This window comes from Lactuca serriola, chromosome 5 (genome assembly GCF_051521515.1).
Source record: "Lactuca serriola cultivar US96UC23 chromosome 5, Lser_US96UC23_V15, whole genome shotgun sequence".
Classification (NCBI taxonomy): Eukaryota; Viridiplantae; Streptophyta; class Magnoliopsida; order Asterales; family Asteraceae; genus Lactuca; species Lactuca serriola.
In genome coordinates this window covers 332,702,127-332,706,999 of record NC_136412.1, presented here as the reverse complement: position 1 = coordinate 332,706,999, position 4,873 = coordinate 332,702,127, and positions in this window count along the sequence as shown.

Here is a 4,873-nt window from a genome sequence, read left to right as displayed (position 1 = left end):
ATACTTATGAGATATTAGAGTTGCATGCTAGATGATAGGCTAGGTATTTCAGGAATTTAGAGCTTGAGTTGCCCGATTCATGATGCCTTAGCCTAGGGGAGATGCTATTGATTGATATTATCTATTATTTGCTTTGTGTGTGTGCTGAGTAGGGGTATATGAAAGGAATCTTTTAGAGAGAGTTTGAGTCGAGGAGTAATCTAGGAGAGATACCTAGATGTGCATTTGAGGAATATACTGAGAGAGTAGTTTGATATCCGTGAGGGATAGAGTACTAGTGAATTAGGATCCTAGGAAGAGGACTTGGGACGACTATGGGTTGGTATGGAATGTAGTATTGGGCATGTACTACTGAAAACACCAGATCTGTATGCGACCCAAGTAAGAACCTTAGGATGCTAATGTGCATGTAGCGGTGGGTAATTGAGTGTGCACTTTAGCCAATCCCTGATGATTTTTGTGTTTGTGTTTTAGAGATACTATGGTGATTACCCGCAACAACCCCAAGGGTGGTGGTACTAGTGACGAGGAGATCCAAAGGATCATTGCCGAGGAGGTGTTCGCAGCTATCAGGGAGGCCATTCCAGAGATGTTCATGTCTATTAAGACCACATTGATTGAGACTTTTGATGAGCGATATACTGTTGTCACAGAGGTTGTTGCTGCTGCCGCAGCCATCGCAGCCCTTGCAACTGTCAGGCCACAGGGAGGTGATTCGTTGTTGTTTCAAGAGTTCAGCAACACAAAACCACAAGAGTTTGATGGGACCCAGTACCCGATTTCTGCTATGAGATGGATCTCTGACATCGAGGGATTTTTCTATACTTGTTCATGCAAGGAGCACCTAAGAGTTCGGTTTGCACTGAACCAGCTTCGCTTGCGAGTGAAGAATTGGTGGAAGTTTGTGACGACTGGTTTTACTCTAACAGACCATGATGCAGTGACTTGGGAGAGGTTTACCCAGTTATTCAGAGACAAGTATGTTCCCCAGGTGGAGAGGGAACAATTGGCCTAGGAGTTTCTATCTCTCAAGCAGAAGACAGAAACAATGACAGAGATTACGAGCATGTTTCATGAGAGGGCGTTGTTCTGCCCTAAGTATGTGTCTACAGAGCAGGCACGTGTGAGCCGGTACTTGAGCATTTTGAGGAGAGATATTCGGGATTTCATGGAAAACTCATCATATCGGTCATTGGCTGAGCTACAGACCAATGCCAGGAGGAGAGATTCAGACCAGAGAGGATAGAGAGTCTCAGGGGAGAGAGAGGAGACCAGTGCAGTCGCAGCCGGCGAAGAAGCGGGTTAAGCCCACCGATACGAGAGCAAGAGGCCAGAAGGGCCGTACTTGTGGCAAGTGCGAAAAGAGTCATGAGGGATCTTGTCGAGTAGGGATTTTCCACAAATGTAATAAGGAGGGGCATATGGCGAAGGACTGCCCCCAAGGGATTTTCTGTTTGCTTTCATTGCAACCAGACTGGCCATCGGAAGGCCGAGTGTCCTCAGCTCATTTAGAGACCAGCCCAGCCTTCTACTCCTGTTGCTTTGCACGTTACTAATGGTCGGCCGGGAAAGGTCAAGGCTCCGAGAGCTCGTGGGAGGGATTTCCAGCTGACTACGGAGGAGGTCTACGCAGCACCTGACATTGTTGCTGGTACGTATCTCCTTGTTCATGTTATTTTGAGATTTGTTTATGCTTATATTGTGGTTCATATAGGTTCTTTTGTTGTGAATTTCATTCATGCCTTGGTGTTGTTTGACTCGGGTGCGAGTCGATCTTTCGTGTCCTTATCCTTTAGACGTCACATTCGAGCTAGAAGCGAGGCGTTGAATCGACCGCTAAGGGTTTCTATAGTTGATGAGCGTGTGGTTTTTGCCACAGATGTATTATGGGGATGTGTTTAGAGATTTTTGGTGTTGAGTTTCCGATAGATCTGGAATCGATAGCGATGGGTGATGTATGTGTCATAGTAGGCATGTAGTGGTTAATCTGGTTTGGAGCCGTGATTGACTGTGAGCATCAAATTGTGAGCATATGAGACCCTAGTGGGGGAGTACTTACCGTTTATGGAGAGGGAACTAGATCGGGATCAGCTTCCTGCTCTGCCGCCAAGGCAAGGTAGAGTCTACAGCAGGGATGCATGGGCTTTTTAGCATGTGTGATGAATATGCGGGTTGCCACTGAGAGGCCGAGTTCTGTTTCCGATGTTCCCGTAGTATGTGAGTTCCCGGATGTTTTCCCTGAGGAATTTTCGGGTGTGCCTCCTGAGAGACAGGTGGAGTTCTGGATCGATCTGATTCTGAAGGCGACGCCTATTGTCAAGGAACCTTATCGCCTTGCGCCGCCCGAGATGCAAGAGTTATCCTCGTAACTCCAGGAGTTGTTGGGGAATGGTTTCATTAGACTGAGTAGCTCGACATGGGGAGCGCTGATCCTTTTTGTCAAGGAAAATGATGGTTCATACCGGATGTGCATCAACTACCGGGATTTGAACAAGCTAACGGTCAAGAACCGTTATCCACTACCAAGGATCGACAATTTGTTTGATCAGTTGTAGAGGGTGTCTTGGTTTTCCAAGATTGATTTCAGATCTAGGTATTATTAGATGAGAGTCTACGAGGAGGATATCCAGAAGATGGCCTTTCGGACTCATTATGGGCATTATGAGTTTGTGATGATGCCTTTCGGGCTCACCAATGCATCGGCAACATTCATGGACCTCATGAACCGGGTGTGCAGGCCCATGTTGGATCGGTCGGTGATCATGTTCATCGATGACATTTTGGTGTACTCGAGGTCGAGGGAACATCACGAGGAAAATCTTTGGGAGATTCTTGGAGTGTTAAGGATGGAGAGGCTTCATGCCAAATTCTTCAAGTGTGATTTCTGGTTACGAGAGTTCCACTTTTTGGGACACCTTGTTTACCAGAATGGGATTTTGGTTGACCCGGCCAAGATTGAGGCAATTATACGATGGGTGGTGCTGAGATCCCCATCCGAGATCAGAAGTTTTATGGGTCTGGCCGGCTACTATCGGAGGTTTATCAGATATTTCTCCAAGATTGCAGTTCCTCTCACTAAATTGACCAGGAAGGGTGTTATCTTTGCTTGGGGGCCTGAGCAGCAGGCATCATTCAAGACTCTTCGCCAGAGATTATGCGAAGCAACAGTGTTGGCCCTTCCGGAGGGAGTAGAGGACTTCGTAGTCTACTTTGATGCATCCATATTCGGAATGGGTGTTGTGTTGATGCAGAGGGGGCACGTGATAGCATATGCGTTGAGGCAGCTAAATCCTCATGAGACGAGGTATCTCACCCATAATTTGGATTTGGGGGCTGTGGTATTCGCCCTCAAGATTTGGTGCCACTATCTTTATGGTGTCCGGTGTACCATATACAAGGACCATAAGAGACTGAAATACCTTAGGGATCAGCCCAACCTGAATATAAGACAGATGAGGTGGCTGGATGTAGTGAAAGACTATGACTGTGAGATTTTGTATCACCCTGGATGGCTAATGTGGTAGTCGATGCCCTGAGTCGTAGGGCAGTGAGTGCTCCGATCCCAGATGTGTGTATGAGGATAACGGTGATGACTCCAGTCTTAAATACCATCCGAGAGGCCCAAGCGGTGGCCATGAGACCAGAGAACTGTAAGAAAGAGCGGGTTATTGGGCATATTTCTAAGTTTGAGACTGATATTTGGGGGCTTATGACCTCCTGTGGGCGGGTATGGGTGCCATATTCGGGTGGAGCTCGACGGATTTTGATGGAGGAGCCCCATAGGTCAAGATTCTCGATCCATCCTGGGGTCACCAAGATGTATTTAGATTTGAAAAAGGATTATTGGTGGGCCTGTATGTAGAGAGATGTGGCATAGGTAGTCAATAGATGCTTGACCTGTCGTCAAGTCAAGGCAGAGCACCAGCGTCCCCATGTCCAGTTGCAGCCTTTGGAGATTCCCCTGTGGGAGTGGTAACAGATCTCCATGGATTTTATTACCAAGTTACTGAGGACTACGCGGGGTGTCGATGCAATATTGGTGATTGTAGATCGGTTGACGAAGAGTGCTCACTTCTTGGCTATAAGTGAGAGCTCTTCTGCGGAGAAATTGGTCGAGGTCTACATTCAAGAGGTGGTAGCACGACATGAGGTGCCAACATCGATAGTGTCAGATTGTGATGTGCATTTTACTTCCAGGTTCTGGAAGAAATTTCATGAGGAGTTGGCTACCCGGCTGCATTTTAGCACCGCATACCACCCACTGACAGACGGGCAGAGCGAGTGGATGATTCAGACGCTCAAGGACATGCTACGCGCATGTGTTATGGATTTCGGAGGGAGTTGGGATACTTACATGCCCTTGGCTACTCCAGGAGGAAGTGTCGAACTCCCATCTGTTGGGGAGAGGTTGGACAGAGAGTGATGGGGAGCACTAAGATAGTGCTCAAGATGACAGAGCAAATCCAGCAGGTTAGATAGAGATTGCTGATGGCCCAGAGTCGTCAGAAGAGTTACGCAGACCGAAGACGTTCCGAGCTAGATTTCCAGGTCGGTGACTTTGTCCTGCTGAAGGTATCCCCATGTAAGGGGGTAATACGATTCAGGAAGTGGGGCAAGCTGGGTCCTAGATACATTGGTCCTTTAAGAGTGATTGCTCGAGTGGGTAAGGTAGCTTATCGTTATAGCTGCCTGCAGAGTTGAGCAAAATCCATAACACCTCCCATGTGTCCTAGCTGAGGAAATGTGTAGCCGACGAGACGACATTGGTCCCTTTAGAGAACATTCAGGTTGATGATCGCCTGAACTACTTTTAGAAGCCGATAGCGATTTTGGATAAGAAGGTGAAGGTCTTGAGGAATAAAGAGGTGCCCTT